An 18,359-nucleotide genomic window follows, 5' to 3' on the forward strand; every position below is an offset into this window, starting at 1 on the left:
TACCCAAGCGAAACAAGAGAAAGTGTGAAACAAGCACAACTACTTTAGCCCAAGTTTTTAAAAATGAGAAAAAGCCGTAATCAGTTTAACAGTTTTATTTCAATGTCAAAGAGAAAAAAAAACACTTCACCAAAGGCGAAGATCCATCCATAGCGGCTCTGGGTCCCGTCAGCGTAGCACAAAGCTAGCGTGATCTAGGCTGCCATTATCCAAGGAGCAGGGCCAGGCGCGTGCCACCCGTTTGAACAATGCGGGCGAAATAACTGCCTTATGGGATGCGAAGCTTGCGCATGCGCAGTGACGCAGACGCGCCTTTCAAAATGGCGGCGGCAGCAACACACGCGAAAGATCGATCTCCTGTATTTTCTTAGTTTTATTCTAAACAAGATGCCCCGATTTCATTTAAATACATTTAATAGCTGTAGGAACTAGTGAGCGGTATTTAGCAACATGCTATGTTAGAATAATGCCATCAAACGTGTCTGTTAAGCATATCACAGCGGACATACACGGAGGAAACATGGGGTAGAATCAAACAGGCCACAGGCTTTGAGATAGGCTGGCTCCCCAAGCTATTGCCCCCATTTAGCCCGAATGTCATAGACCTCCCCCCCCCCCCCACATCCTGACAAAGATGTATTTAGTTGTATTTTGTTATCAGGGTGATCGTCCGTTCGCAGGCCACTTTGGCCATGTGGTGTAGTCATAAACCGTCGCGGATGTTTACCCGAAACCGGGGCATCAAACAAAGAATAAGGATTCCTTAGACAACCCATTTCAAAATATGGCAGCAACAAACGGAGTGCCCAGTTATTTCAAATAAACCATGACCTTTTTTTTAAAGTATTGAAGCACTTTTCTACCAATGTGAATAATAAACATTTTAGACAAAAAAAATCAACGAATAACGCTGGTAATTCGTTGTCAAAATGAGCGTACGGCATTAGCCCAGAAGAGGGGTGGCAATTTGCATATGTGAAAGCCTATGTGAATGAGACACAGGTCCAAAACTTTTAACTAGAGACACAATATTTAAGTAGAGGCATACCCAAGCGAAACAAGAGAAAGTGTGAAACAAGCACAACTACTTTAGCCCAAGTTTTTAAAAATGAGAAAAAGCCGTAATCAGTTTAACAGTTTTATTTCAATGTCAAAGAGAAAAAAAAACACTTCACCAAAGGCGAAGATCCATCCATAGCGGCTCTGGGTCCCGTCAGCGTAGCACAAAGCTAGCGTGATCTAGGCTGCCATTATCCAAGGAGCAGGGCCAGGCGCGTGCCACCCGTTTGAACAATGCGGGCGAAATAACTGCCTTATGGGATGCGAAGCTTGCGCATGCGCAGTGACGCAGACGCGCCTTTCAAAATGGCGGCGGCAGCAACACACGCGGAAGATCGATCTCCTGTATTTTCTTAGTTTTATTCTAAACAAGATGCCCCGATTTCATTTAAATACATTTAATAGCTGTAGGAACTAGTGAGCGGTATTTAGCAACATGCTATGTTAGAATAATGCCATCAAACGTGTCTGTTAAGCATATCACAGCGGACATACACGGAGGAAACATGGGGTAGAATCAAACAGGCCACAGGCTTTGAGATAGGCTGGCTCCCCAAGCTATTGCCCCCATTTAGCCCGAATGTCATAGACCTCTCCCCCCCCCACATCCTGACAAAGATGTATTTAGTTGTATTTTGTTATCAGGGTGATCTCCGTTCGCAGGCCACTTTGGCCATGTGGTGTAGTCATAAACCGTCGCGGATGTTTACCCGAAACCGGGGCATCAAACAAAGAATAAGGATTCCTTAGACAACCCATTTCAAAATATGGCAGCAACAAACGGAGTGCCCAGTTATTTCAAATAAACCATGACCTTTTTTTTAAAGTATTGAAGCACTTTTCTACCAATGTGAATAATAAACATTTTAGACAAAAAAAATCAACGAATAACGCTGGTAATTCGTTGTCAAAATGAGCGTACGGCATTAGCCCAGAAGAGGGGTGGCAATTTGCATATGTGAAAGCCTATGTGAATGAGACACAGGTCCAAAACTTTTAACTAGAGACACAATATTTAAGTAGAGGCATACCCAAGCGAAACAAGAGAAAGTGTGAAACAAGCACAACTACTTTAGCCCAAGTTTTTAAAAATGAGAAAAAGCCGTAATCAGTTTAATTTCAATGTCAAAGAGAAAAAAAAACACTTCACCAAAGGCGAAGATCCATCCATAGCGGCTCTGGGTCCCGTCAGCGTAGCACAAAGCTAGCGTGATCTAGGCTGCCATTATCCAAGGAGCAGGGCCAGGCGCGTGCCACCCGTTTGAACAATGCGGGCGAAATAACTGCCTTATGGGATGCGAAGCTTGCGCATGCGCAGTGACGCAGACGCGCCTTTCAAAATGGCGGCGGCAGCAACACACGCGAAAGATCGATCTCCTGTATTTTCTTAGTTTTATTCTAAACAAGATGCCCCGATTTCATTTAAATACATTTAATAGCTGTAGGAACTAGTGAGCGGTATTTAGCAACATGCTATGTTAGAATAATGCCATCAAACGTGTCTGTTAAGCATATCACAGCGGACATACACGGAGGAAACATGGGGTAGAATCAAACAGGCCACAGGCTTTGAGATAGGCTGGCTCCCCAAGCTATTGCCCCCATTTAGCCCGAATGTCATAGACCTCCCCCCCCCCCCCCACATCCTGACAAAGATGTATTTAGTTGTATTTTGTTATCAGGGTGATCGTCCGTTCGCAGGCCACTTTGGCCATGTGGTGTAGTCATAAACCGTCGCGGATGTTTACCCGAAACCGGGGCATCAAACAAAGAATAAGGATTCCTTAGACAACCCATTTCAAAATATGGCAGCAACAAACGGAGTGCCCAGTTATTTCAAATAAACCATGACCTTTTTTTTAAAGTATTGAAGCACTTTTCTACCAATGTGAATAATAAACATTTTAGACAAAAAAAATCAACGAATAACGCTGGTAATTCGTTGTCAAAATGAGCGTACGGCATTAGCCCAGAAGAGGGGTGGCAATTTGCATATGTGAAAGCCTATGTGAATGAGACACAGGTCCAAAACTTTTAACTAGAGACACAATATTTAAGTAGAGGCATACCCAAGCGAAACAAGAGAAAGTGTGAAACAAGCACAACTACTTTAGCCCAAGTTTTTAAAAATGAGAAAAAGCCGTAATCAGTTTAACAGTTTTATTTCAATGTCAAAGAGAAAAAAAAACACTTCACCAAAGGCGAAGATCCATCCATAGCGGCTCTGGGTCCCGTCAGCGTAGCACAAAGCTAGCGTGATCTAGGCTGCCATTATCCAAGGAGCAGGGCCAGGCGCGTGCCACCCGTTTGAACAATGCGGGCGAAATAACTGCCTTATGGGATGCGAAGCTTGCGCATGCGCAGTGACGCAGACGCGCCTTTCAAAATGGCGGCGGCAGCAACACACGCGGAAGATCGATCTCCTGTATTTTCTTAGTTTTATTCTAAACAAGATGCCCCGATTTCATTTAAATACATTTAATAGCTGTAGGAACTAGTGAGCGGTATTTAGCAACATGCTATGTTAGAATAATGCCATCAAACGTGTCTGTTAAGCATATCACAGCGGACATACACGGAGGAAACATGGGGTAGAATCAAACAGGCCACAGGCTTTGAGATAGGCTGGCTCCCCAAGCTATTGCCCCCATTTAGCCCGAATGTCATAGACCTCTCCCCCCCCCACATCCTGACAAAGATGTATTTAGTTGTATTTTGTTATCAGGGTGATCTCCGTTCGCAGGCCACTTTGGCCATGTGGTGTAGTCATAAACCGTCGCGGATGTTTACCCGAAACCGGGGCATCAAACAAAGAATAAGGATTCCTTAGACAACCCATTTCAAAATATGGCAGCAACAAACGGAGTGCCCAGTTATTTCAAATAAACCATGACCTTTTTTTAAAGTATTGAAGCACTTTTCTACCAATGTGAATAATAAACATTTTAGACAAAAAAAATCAACGAATAACGCTGGTAATTCGTTGTCAAAATGAGCGTACGGCATTAGCCCAGAAGAGGGGTGGCAATTTGCATATGTGAAAGCCTATGTGAATGAGACACAGGTCCAAAACTTTTAACTAGAGACACAATATTTAAGTAGAGGCATACCCAAGCGAAACAAGAGAAAGTGTGAAACAAGCACAACTACTTTAGCCCAAGTTTTTAAAAATGAGAAAAAGCCGTAATCAGTTTAACAGTTTTATTTCAATGTCAAAGAGAAAAAAAACACTTCACCAAAGGCGAAGATCCATCCATAGCGGCTCTGGGTCCCGTCAGCGTAGCACAAAGCTAGCGTGATCTAGGCTGCCATTATCCAAGGAGCAGGGCCAGGCGCGTGCCACCCGTTTGAACAATGCGGGCGAAATAACTGCCTTATGGGATGCGAAGCTTGCGCATGCGCAGTGACGCAGACGCGCCTTTCAAAATGGCGGCGGCAGCAACACACGCGAAAGATCGATCTCCTGTATTTTCTTAGTTTTATTCTAAACAAGATGCCCCGATTTCATTTAAATACATTTAATAGCTGTAGGAACTAGTGAGCGGTATTTAGCAACATGCTATGTTAGAATAATGCCATCAAACGTGTCTGTTAAGCATATCACAGCGGACATACACGGAGGAAACATGGGGTAGAATCAAACAGGCCACAAGCTTTGAGATAGGCTGGCTCCCCAAGCTATTGCCCCCATTTAGCCCGAATGTCATAGACCTGCCCCGCCCCACATCCTGACAAAGATGTATTTAGTTGTATTTTGTTATCAGGGTGATCGTCCGTTCGCAGGCCACTTTGGCCATGTGGTGTAGTCATAAACCGTCGCGGATGTTTACCCGAAACCGGGGCATCAAACAAAGAATAAGGATTCCTTAGACAACCCATTTCAAAATATGGCAGCAACAAACGGAGTGCCCAGTTATTTCAAATAAACCATGACCTTTTTTTTAAAGTATTGAAGCACTTTTCTACCAATGTGAATAATAAACATTTTAGACAAAAAAAATCAACGAATAACGCTGGTAATTCGTTGTCAAAATGAGCGTACGGCATTAGCCCAGAAGAGGGGTGGCAATTTGCATATGTGAAAGCCTATGTGAATGAGACACAGGTCCAAAACTTTTAACTAGAGACACAATATTTAAGTAGAGGCATACCCAAGCGAAACAAGAGAAAGTGTGAAACAAGCACAACTACTTTAGCCCAAGTTTTTAAAAATGAGAAAAAGCCGTAATCAGTTTAACAGTTTTATTTCAATGTCAAAGAGAAAAAAAACACTTCACCAAAGGCGAAGATCCATCCATAGCGGCTCTGGGTCCCGTCAGCGTAGCACAAAGCTAGCGTGATCTAGGCTGCCATTATCCAAGGAGCAGGGCCAGGCGCGTGCCACCCGTTTGAACAATGCGGGCGAAATAACTGCCTTATGGGATGCGAAGCTTGCGCATGCGCAGTGACGCAGACGCGCCTTTCAAAATGGCGGCGGCAGCAACACACGCGAAAGATCGATCTCCTGTATTTTCTTAGTTTTATTCTAAACAAGATGCCCCGATTTCATTTAAATACATTTAATAGCTGTAGGAACTAGTGAGCGGTATTTAGCAACATGCTATGTTAGAATAATGCCATCAAACGTGTCTGTTAAGCATATCACAGCGGACATACACGGAGGAAACATGGGGTAGAATCAAACAGGCCACAAGCTTTGAGATAGGCTGGCTCCCCAAGCTATTGCCCCCATTTAGCCCGAATGTCATAGACCTGCCCCGCCCCACATCCTGACAAAGATGTATTTAGTTGTATTTTGTTATCAGGGTGATCGTCCGTTCGCAGGCCACTTTGGCCATGTGGTGTAGTCATAAACCGTCGCGGATGTTTACCCGAAACCGGGGCATCAAACAAAGAATAAGGATTCCTTAGACAACCCATTTCAAAATATGGCAGCAACAAACGGAGTGCCCAGTTATTTCAAATAAACCATGACCTTTTTTTTAAAGTATTGAAGCACTTTTCTACCAATGTGAATAATAAACATTTTAGACAAAAAAAAATCAACGAATAACGCTGGTAATTCGTTGTCAAAATGAGCGTACGGCATTAGCCCAGAAGAGGGGTGGCAATTTGCATATGTGAAAGCCTATGTGAATGAGACACAGGTCCAAAACTTTTAACTAGAGACACAATATTTAAGTAGAGGCATACCCAAGCGAAACAAGAGAAAGTGTGAAACAAGCACAACTACTTTAGCCCAAGTTTTTAAAAATGAGAAAAAGCCGTAATCAGTTTAACAGTTTTATTTCAATGTCAAAGAGAAAAAAAAACACTTCACCAAAGGCGAAGATCCATCCATAGCGGCTCTGGGTCCCGTCAGCGTAGCACAAAGCTAGCGTGATCTAGGCTGCCATTATCCAAGGAGCAGGGCCAGGCGCGTGCCACCCGTTTGAACAATGCGGGCGAAATAACTGCCTTATGGGATGCGAAGCTTGCGCATGCGCAGTGACGCAGACGCGCCTTTCAAAATGGCGGCGGCAGCAACACACGCGGAAGATCGATCTCCTGTATTTTCTTAGTTTTATTCTAAACAAGATGCCCCGATTTCATTTAAATACATTTAATAGCTGTAGGAACTAGTGAGCGGTATTTAGCAACATGCTATGTTAGAATAATGCCATCAAACGTGTCTGTTAAGCATATCACAGCGGACATACACGGAGGAAACATGGGGTAGAATCAAACGGGTGAGGGTAAAATGCGGATTCCGCCGGATTCCGCCGAACGTAAACAAAAGGAGGAGCTCAGCATTGCGGTGCAACTGCGCAGTCAGTACAATACGGTTGTCCGAAATCGTATTGTTCTTAATGTTAACATTAATTTCATTGTTAATTTGTTAAACATGTGAAAATGTTCTATATATTATCTGTTGAGCGTTCTCTGGTCGAGGATAATCTGCATTTTTCCCCTCTCGTCCCGTCAGACAGACGTGGATGTCCATGGCTACCAACGTCACTGTTCATGGATGCCTGTTCCTGACGAATAAAATAAATCATAATAAATCAATAAATAAATATGTCTTTCACCAAACATGTCAGTATTTTATTGTAATTCTGTATTTCTGTAGATCTCACATCCAAGCACTATTGAACTGTTTTGGTGTTATCTGATTAAATTTTCTCATATAAGTACAGCTATACTGTACAGCTTGAAAGCACTCCTGTGAAATATCTACGTAGAAACGTGGTTGCCACTGTACAAGCCATTTTGTCAGAATTAATACACGAAATAGTAAAAGGAAAAGGATATTGCAATTAAAGCATCTGTTATATTGAAACATGGAAGTGGCACGTAGAAATCCTGCCCTGGGACATGTGATATAGCCTACTGCCGGAAAGCTGGCAATTTGTACTATACGGAAATGCATGGAAGTTCCCAGGGCAGGATTTCTAAATGTGCACTTCGCCCTGTACAATGTAACCATGGGGAAGCTGCCATAAATAATCTTCAACTAAAAGTCCACGGAAGTGGCACGTAGAAATCCTGCCCTGGGACATGTGATATACTGCCGGAAAGCTGGCAATTTGTACTATACGGAAATGCATGGAAGTTCCCAGGGCAGGATTTCTAAATGTGCACTTCGCCCTGTACACTGTAACCATGGGGAAGCTGCCATAAATAATCTTCAACTAAAAGTCCACGGAAGTGGCACGTAGAAATCCTGCCCTGGGACATGTGATATACTGCCGGAAAGCTGCCAATTTGTACTATACGAAAATGCATGGAAGTGCCCGGGGCAGGATTTCTAAATGTGCACTTCGCCCTGTACACTGTAACCATGTGGAAGCTGCTATCTATAATCTTAAACTAAAAGTCCACGGAAGTGGCACGTAGAAATCCTGCCCTGGGACATGTGATATATTGCCGGAAAGCTGGCAATTTGTACTATACGGAAATGCATGGAAGTTCCCAGGGCAGGATTTCTAAATGTGCACTTCGCCCTGTACACTGTAACCATGGGGAAGCTGGCATAAATATTCTTCAACTAAAAGTCCACGGAAGTGGCACGTAGAAATCCTGCCCTGGGACATGTGATATACTGCCGGAAAGCTGGCAATTTGTACTATACGAAAATGCATGAAAGTGCCCGGGGCAGGATTTCTAAATGTGCATTTCGCCCTGTACACTGTAACCATGTGGAAGCTGCTATCTATAATCTTAAACTAAAAGTCCACGGAAGTGGCACGTAGAAATCCTGCCCTGGGACATGTGATATATTGCCGGAAAGCTGCCAATTTGTACTATACGAAAATGCATGAAAGTGCCCGGGGCAGGATTTCTAAATGTGCATTTCGCCCTGTACACTGTAACCATGTGGAAGCTGCTATCTATAATCTTAAACTAAAAGTCCACGGAAGTGGCACGTAGAAATCCTGCCCTGGGACATGTGATATATTGCCGGAAAGCTGCCAATTTGTACTATACGGAAATGCATGGAAGTTCCCAGGGCAGGATTTCTAAATGTGCACTTCGCCCTGTACACTGTAACCATGGGGAAGCTGGCATAAATATTCTTCAACTAAAAGTCCACGGAAGTGGCACGTAGAAATCCTGCCCTGGGACATGTGATATACTGCCGGAAAGCTGGCAATTTTTACTATACGAAAATGCATGAAAGTGCCCGGGGCAGGATTTCTAAATGTGCATTTCGCCCTGTACACTGTAACCATGTGGAAGCTGCTATCTATAATCTTAAACTAAAAGTCCACGGAAGTGGCACGTAGAAATCCTGCCCTGGGACATGTGATATATTGCCGGAAAGCTGCCAATTTGTACTATACGGAAATGCATGGAAGTTCCCAGGGCAGGATTTCTAAATGTGCACTTCGCCCTGTACAATGTAACCATGGGGAAGCTGCCATAAATATTCTTCAACTAAAAGTCCACGGAAGTGGCACGTAGAAATCCTGCCCTGGGACATGTGATATATTGCCGGAAAGCTGGCAATTTGTACTATACGAAAATGCATGAAAGTGCCCGGGGAAGGATTTCTAAATGTGCATTTCGCCCTGTACACTGTAACCATGGGGAAGCTGGCATAAATAATCTTCAACTAAAAGTCCACGGAAGTGGCACGTAGAAGTGAGGCCCCAGCACATGTGATATATTGCCAGGAAGGTCGGAATTTGTACTTTACGAAAATTCAAGATTGAAGATTCAAGATTCAAAAGGTTTATTCGTCACGTACACAGTTGTACACATACAACATGTAGTGGAATGTAACCCTGGTCACTCTGAGCAGCTGTGCATGATAAGTAACAAAGTAACAAAATATAGAAAAAATAAGAAAAATAATAAAATAAAAAATATATGAAATGTTCAGCTGTACATAATCTATACATAAGTGATAGGTAAGAGGCATATAAGTGCAATGTGGAAGAGGCCTGAGGCATGTGCCAATGATGTGGACAGGGTGAAGCAGTACCTAGAGGCATTGAGTATTGTCCTGATTTAGGAGCATTATGACCTGGGGGAAAAAGCTCTTCCTTAACCTTTCCGTTCTGTGGTGCGTTTCCCAAAACCATAGTTAGAAGGAACGTTCGCAAACACTGTCCTTAAGTTGCGTATTTCAAACAACTCACGAGCTGTAGTTAGAAGCTTAGTCCCGGGTAAATACGTCAGCGATGGTGGAAAATGCATTCTTAGAAGGGTATAGTCACCGTGTAAGTAAAAAATTGTATAATCTTTCATAACTAATAGGGAATAATTTAGCTCTACGATCACATATAATGTGAAGTTGTCTGAAAATGTTTGAAACGTAATTGTTGTGTGGGTCTCTGGTCATAAGTACGGTAACTGTCGGTAGTGAGCAATAGGGACACCTTGCTGGGTGATGCGGGAAGAATCCTCTGTGTGACCCATCTGTACGTTGACGTCAAACTTCAACTCACCAGTGGCACTTGCACTCTTATCTAGCACATATTGTATGTTCTAGTCACTCTTTGGCTTCTTCTCATGTTTAGAAACATGTGTGAACAGTTTTGAGTCATTGTGTTTAAATGATGACTACTGTATGGTGGCTGTGCTGAACTTCTGCAGCCTGTGTTTTCTATTGTGCATCAAAGTTCACCACAGTGCAAAATGTGTTTTGATGAATGGGAATGTGTTTAGAGTTTTGCTCAAATCTGCAAATTGTGTTTAAAGTTTCACCAAAAGAGTGATTGATTCAATAAATGAGTTTTGGCAATTGGAAGTTTTGTTCCAAGAATGAGGTTTAGTCTTTTAGCAATTCAGAAAAACTGTAACAGAAACATAAGGCAAGGTAAACTTTAACTTACCAAAGCCCCTTGGGGTGGTCAAACCAGATGTGTCCAGTTTATACAGATACTGCACAGTTAGGGGTAAAAGGCTGTTATGGGCAGGGTTAATCAATTGTACAGTTGTGCTTAAAATGGGGGTATAAAATCCTTCAAATACTACAAAAGTTATGTAAGAGAACTTTTGTTTTTTGTTTTGTAAACAAGTACACCTACTCTTACAGTTTTAGACTTAACAGGTTTTAAAGAATTTTGTATTGTATTATATTATATTATATTATATTATATTATATTATATTATATTAACATGACTATAGCGAATGTCTGTCAGCCCCTTTTGACAGAATGGCCTTATAGCTATGTTTTCATAGAATCTGAGCCGGAAAAGTCAGATTGCTATGCCAAGAGTACAACTAATTTGAGATAATGCAAAAAACAGTGCGTGTGAAGTCATTTGAAGACTGAATTGTGTTACAGTGGAAAAAAAACACAACAGCACAATAAAGGGCAAGTGACTCAGGCAAAGTCAGTCAGAAGGGTGTGTGAACATGATTGGCAAACTGGGTGATAAGTATACTGATGAATGCCTGCTCACCAGTAAGTTCATGCTTATTTCCTTACAGTATCTCTTGAGGAGGCCTGCCAATGGTGTGGACAGTTTCAAAATAAAGATGGTGACTGGGTGAGGAAATTAATGTAGTCATTTGATAGATGGGAAAATATGGCTACTTGTCTTATACTGTATGTTGTTAATCCCACTGTAGATACTCTGTGATGGATGCCAGAGGTGGCAACACCGTGTCTGTACTGGCATGACCAAGAGCCAATTCAAACACATAACAAATGTTAAATGGTATTGCACAGCTTGTGAAGAGGAGTCTTCTTTATAAAAATGCAGCCACACTACAGTGGTATGCAAAAGTCTGCAACCACTTGTTAATTTAGCATTTTTTCCAACTTTTGACCTTTTACTTTTAACTCCTTCGTTGAGCCAATATATTTATTTGAAAACAGTGTTACAGGGGACACAGTAATAAAAATCAAGTTTTTATTCTAGCTTGGATTTACTTTTCTGAGTTTGTTTGTTAAAGCTCCCATGTCAATTGTCTTATTGAGTAATATGCGTAATGTACTTCTCTGGCCAAAGGTGCAAAATAAATGTGTATACTTCATATATAGTAGAACAGACATGCGTCAAGCTTTCTTCATGTTCGTGTAGGTGGCCTTGAAAAAGGACTTTTTGTGTCTCAGTGATGGCTCAGTATCTGGTGGGCCACACTTTGTTCTTCATCACCTGCCGGCACCGTGTCGGCATTGAGTGAACCAGTTTGATGAGGTGATCATGGCTGATAACATGATTCCAGGCTGCATTGAGTGATTCAATCAACTCATGTTTTGATTTTGGATGTCTCTTGGATATCTCCAAAGCCACCTTGTGCCACAAGTTCTCAATCGGATTCAGATCGGGAGATTGGGCAAGCCACTCAATTGATCGATGTTGTTCTGACGCTTCCAGTTGATTGCCTGTTTGGAGCAATGGCACGGTGCGTTGTCATCTTGGAACAGGAACCAGCTTGTAAACAGCTGCTGCACTGATGGCACCATACAATTTTGCAGTACTGTGATGTACTTGGTCCCACTGACCATGCCGGCAACGATGTGCAGACGTCCGACGCCACTGGCAGCCATGCAGCCCCAGACCATGACCTTCAAAGGATGCTTCACAGTGAGGTTGAGGCACTCAGGCTTGAACTCCTCTCCAGGAACCCTCCTCACATAGGTGTCTGCCTGGCTACCAAACAGGCAGAAAGTGCTTTCATCGCCGGAAAGCACCTTTTCACATGGACCTTTCACATGTCCAGCGTGACTTCTTCCGTGTCCAGTCAACCCGGTTGCACCTTTGGACATCAGTCATCAGTGGCTTGTTGCGTGCCTTGCAACCCCACAGGCCAAACTGCGGGCACCGGCGACAAAACTGTTGATGAGGTGACACTGACATGGCAGCTGTCTGACCACTCACGCAGTAGCTGAGGTGAGGTCAACTTGCAATTGCTCAATGGAATGCGTCAAAGTGCATGATCCTAGCATGATTGTCATGCTTGTGGATGACCAGACCGAGGCGTGTCTGCCACCAAACTCACTTTCTTCTTTTGTAGAATCTTTACAAGTGCTCTGTGACTGCAGCCGACTTTGTTAGTAATCTGGCAGCATGAAAATCCATGAAAATTTGTTGTTCCAAGGAATATTTCTTAAATAATAGTTTATTTTCATTTGTAATTCTTCATTCTGCCAATGCATATTTATTTGTTTAATAAATTGTGTTGTTCACAAAACTACAAAAAGTAATGTGAGAACATAGTAATTCACTACATTCACTACTGTTCATGGCTTAAGGGCCATTTGTTAGACTGCACAACACAATTGTGAAAGAAGGTGAGAGCTCCCCTAGTGGCTATGGGAGTGTATTTCCATAGAGCAGATATTATGTATGGCAGCCTCATTGCTTTTAGAGCACAAGGTGGGATAGAAGGACAAATCAAATCAATTTGCTCATTTAATATTTTATATTTTTTTTAGGCTTGATTTTTGGAAGCCCAAATTTAGAAACCCACCGCAACTGAAAATGGAATGCCACAGATATAAGTCTCTTCCATGTACTGTATTGTTAACCATTTGTTGGCCCAGAGTAATAGCTTTTAGGCTAGGGATCTGTGTCAGCAATTGGAATATTGCTGGCTTAAATCATGGTGAAAGGTTAAAACAAAGGCAGTACCCTGTCATGCTATGCAAATATACATCAGAGCTATTGGTCTTCAGGAGAGTGGGCAGGTCCAGGAGCTGCAGAGTGAAACAAACTTTATAATCTGTGTCAATGAGCACTGCCTTGCCTGAAATGCTTACCTGGAAATGAACTTAAACGTGTATTACATATTACAGGAGAAATACTTAAAAATTAATTAGATTGGCTGGCTGGCTCTTGAAAGTAGGAACTTTAAATAAACTGACCTTAATGAGTATTATAGTCAGGTACATTGCAATTCATTCCACTTGAAAAGTTACAACTTAAGCTAGTTCAGTGTAAGTGTATAGCTCAGTAGTCTAAGTATGTGGGCTTGTCATCCAGAGGTTGCTGGTTCAAATCCAGCTTCAACTAGATAAGTGCATGTTTATGGGCCCTTGAACCATGAAAAGTAGTGAATTGCCATGTTCTTAAATTACTTTTTGTAGATTTGTGAACAACACCATTTATTAAACAAACAAATCTGCATTTGCAGAATGAAGAATTAAAAATGAAAATAAACTATTATTTAAGAAATATTCCTTGGAACAACAAATTTTCATGGATTTTCATGCTGCCAGATTACTAACAAAGTCGGCTGCAGTCACAGAGCACTTGTAAAGATTGTACATGAGAAGAAAGCGAGTTTGGTGGCAGACACGCCTCGGTCTGGTCATCCACATGCATCAAAATCATGCTAGGATCATGCACTTTGACGCATTCCATTGAGAAGTCACAAGTTAACCTCACCGTGTCACCTCATCAACAGTTTTGTCGCCGGTGCCCGCAGTTTGGTCTGCGGGGTTGCAAGGCACGCAACAAGTCACTGATGACTGATGTCCAAAGGTGCATCCGGGTTGACTGGACATGGGAGAACTCACGCTGGACATGTGAAACGGTGGGAAAAGGTGCTTTCCAGCGATGAAAGCACTTTCTGCCTGTTTGTTATCCTGGCCGACACCTATGTGAGGAGGTTTCCTGGAGAGGAGTTCAAGCCTGAGTGCCTCAACCTCACTGTGAAGCATCCTTTGAAGGTCATGGTCTGGGGCTGCATGGCTGCCAGTGGCGTCGGACGTCTGCACATCGTTGACGGCATGGTCAGTGGGACCAAGTACATCACAGTACTGCAAAAGTGTATGGTGCCATCAGTGCAGCAGCTGTTTACAAGCTGGTTCCTGTTCCAAGATGACAATGCACCGTACCATTGCTCCAAACAGGTGATCATCTGGAAGCGTCAGAACAACATCGATCAATTGAGTGGCTTGCCCAATCCCCCGATCTGAATCTCATTGAGAACTTGTGGCACAAGGTGGCTTTGGAGATATCCAAGAGACATCCAAAATCAAAACATGAGTTGATTGAGTCACTCATTGCAGCCTGGAACCATGTTATCAGCCATGATCACCTCATCAAACTGGTTCACTCAAAGCCAACACGGTGCAGGCAGGTGATGAAGAACAAAGTGTGGCCCACCAGATACTGAGCCATCACTGAGACACAAAATGTCCTTTTTCAAGGCCACCTACACGAACATGAAGAAAGCTTGACGCATGTCTGTTCTACTATATATGAAGTATACTCATTTATTTTGCACCTTTGGCCAGAGAAATACATTACGCATATTACTCAATAAGACAATTGACATGGGAGCTTTAACAAACAAACTCAGAAAAGTAAATCCAAGCTAGAATAAAAACTTGATTTTTATTACTGTGTCCCCTTAACACTGTTTTCAAATAAACATATTGGTTCAACGAAGGAGTTAAAAGTAAAAGGTCAAAAGTTGGAAAAAATGCTAAATTAACAAGTGGTTGCAGACTTTTGCATACCACTGTAGTGTGGCTGCATTTTTATAAAGAAGACTCCTCTTCACAAGCTGTGGAATACCATTTAACATTTGTTATGTGTTTGAATTGGCTCTTGGTCATGCCAGTACAGACACGGTGTTGCCACCTCTGGCATCCATCACAGAGTATCTACAGTGGGATTAACAACATACAGTTTAGGACAAGTAGCCATATTTTCCCATCTATCAAATGACTAAATTAATTTCCTCACCCAGTCACCATCTTTATTTTGAAACTGTCCACACCATTGGCAGGCCTCCTCAAGAGATACTGTAAGGAAATAAGCATGAACTTACTGGTGAGCAGGCATTCATCAGTATACTTATCACCCAGTTTGCCAAGCATGTTCACACACCCTTCTGACTGACTTTGCCTGAATGACTTGCACTTTATTGTGCTGTTGTGGTTTTTTTTTTCCACTGTAACACAATTCAGTCTTCAAATGACTTCACACGCACTGTTTTTTGCATTATCTCAAATTAGTTGTACTCTTGGCATAGCAATCTGACTTTTCCGGCTCAGATTCTGTGAAAACATAGCTAAAAGGCCCTTCTGTCAAAAGGGGCTGACAGACATTCGCTATAGTCATGTTAATATAATATAATATAATATAATATAATATAATATAATATAAAATTCTTTAAAACCTGTTAAGTCTAAAACTGTAAGAGTAGGTGTACCTGTTTACAAGACAAAAAACAAAAGTTCTCTTACATAACTTCTGTAGTATTTGAAGGATTTTATACCCCATTTTAAGCACAACTGTACAATTGATTAACCCTGCCCATAACAGCCTTTTACCCCTAACTGTGCAGTATCTGTATAAACTGGACACATCTGGTTTGACCACCCCCAAGGGGCTTTGGTAAGTTAAAGTTTACCTTGCCTTATGTTTCTGTTACAGTTTTTCTGAATTGCTAAAAGACTAAACCTCATTCTTGGAACAAAATTTCCAATTGCCAAAACTCATTTATTGAATCAATCACTCTTCTGGTGAAACTTTAAACACAATTTGCAGATTTGAGCAAAACTCTAAACACATTCCCATTCATCAAAACACATTTTGCACTGTGGTGAACTTTGATGCAAAATAGAAAACACAGGCTGCAGAAGTTCAGCACAGCCACCATACAGTAGTCATCATTTAAACACAATGACTCAAAACTGTTCACACATGTTTCTAAACATGAGAAGAAGCCAAAGAGTGACTAGAACATACAATATGTGCTAGATGAGAGTGCAAGTGCCACTGGTGAGTTGAATTTCGACGTCAACGTACAGATGGGTCACACAGAGGATTCTTCCCGCATCACCCAGCAAGGTGTCCCTATTGCTCACTACCGACAGTTACCATACTTATGACCAGAGACCCACACAACAATTACGTTTCAAACTACTTTTTCAGACAACTTCACATTATATGTGATTGTAGAGCTAAATTATTCCTTATTAGTTATGAAAGATTATTACATTTCTTACTTACACGGTGACTATACCCTTATTAGACTGCATTTTCCACCATCGCTGATGTATTTACCCGGGACTAAGCTTCTAACTACAGCTCAAGAACTGTAGTTCAAACTACGCAACTTTACAACAGTGTTGCTCCACTATGGTCTTTGGAAATGCATCCCAGAACGGAAAGGTTAAAGAGGAGCTTTTCCCCCCAGGTCATAATGCTCCTAAATCAGGACAATACTCAATGCCTCTAAGTACTGCTTCACACTGTCCAAATCATTGGCACATACCTCAGGCCTCTTGCACATTGCACAGCAAAATACCTCTTACCTATCACTTATGTATAGATTATGTACAGCTGAACATTTCATATATTTTTTATCATATTATTTTTCTTATTTTTTTCTATATTTTGTTACTCTCTTATCATGCACAGCTGCTCAGAGTGACCAGGGTTATATTCCACTACATGTTGTGTGTGTACAACTGTGTACATGACGAATAAACCTTTTGAATCTTCAATCTTAAATTTTTGTAAAGTACAAATTCTGACCTTCCTGGCAATATATCACATGTTCTGGGGCCTCATTTCTACATGCCACTTCTGTGGACTTTTAGATTATGTAGGGCAGCTTCCCTATTGTTACAGTGTATAGGACAAAATGGATAATTACAAATCCTGCCCCAAACACTTTTAAATGTTTTCGTAAAATACAAATTTAGCCTTTTCCACTACTACTGTATATGCCAAGCCTGGGGGACTTATTTTCTACATGCTACTTCCATGTTTAAATGTAACAGATCTGCTTTGCAATTTTCTTTTTCTTTCTTGTATTAATTCTGATATAATGACTTATACAGTGCCAACCAATGTGACGTTTCTATAATAGTGTAGATATTTCACATGAGTGTTTGCAAGGTGTACAGTAGCCTTACTTATATGAGAAAATGAAACCAGACAACACGAAGATATAGTTCGATAGTGTTTCGATATGAGATCTACAAAAATACTTAAGAATACACTTTATTGGTGAAAGAAACATTTTTATTTATTGATTTATTACGATTTATTTTACTCATCCAGAACAGGCACCCACAAACTGTGACGTTCATGGTAGCTGGACGTCCAAATGCAAATTATACACGACTAGAGAGCGCTCAACAAATTATATATTTTCAATTTTTTTTTTTTTCAACAAAACCAACAATTAAATAATTGTTAAACATTAACAACAATAAGGATTTCGGACAATCGTATTGTACTCTGTAATATGGATGACAAAATTACACTGGCTGAACGCGCAGCTGCTGCGCCTTGCTGAGCTCCTCGAACACCTCTATGTTTACATCCAGCGTATACTCCACCCCTGCTGCCGACGGCAGATCACGCTCCACGTGGCGTCAGCTGCAGACACACCTCGAACGCACCCCGTGATTAGGTAACGTCGTATGGGTTTCATTCTATGCCACGTGATCTGTCTACGCGGCGTGCGTCTTTTGCGACACGTCTGTTTATAAACACGAAATCCGCTGTTTGTAAACGGTCCGCATTTTACCCTGACCCGAATCAAACAGGCCACAGGCTTTGAGATAGGCTGGCTCCCCAAGCTATTGCCCCCATTTAGCCCGAATGTCATAGACCTCTCCCCCCCCCACATCCTGACAAAGATGTATTTAGTTGTATTTTGTTATCAGGGTGATCTCCGTTCGCAGGCCACTTTGGCCATGTGGTGTAGTCATAAACCGTCGCGGATGTTTACCCGAAACCGGGGCATCAAACAAAGAATAAGGATTCCTTAGACAACCCATTTCAAAATATGGCAGCAACAAACGGAGTGCCCAGTTATTTCAAATAAACCATGACCTTTTTTTTAAAGTATTGAAGCACTTTTCTACCAATGTGAATAATAAACATTT

The sequence above is a fragment of the Paramormyrops kingsleyae genome, chromosome 6, assembly GCF_048594095.1.
Source record: "Paramormyrops kingsleyae isolate MSU_618 chromosome 6, PKINGS_0.4, whole genome shotgun sequence".
Lineage (NCBI taxonomy): Eukaryota > Metazoa > Chordata > Actinopteri > Osteoglossiformes > Mormyridae > Paramormyrops > Paramormyrops kingsleyae.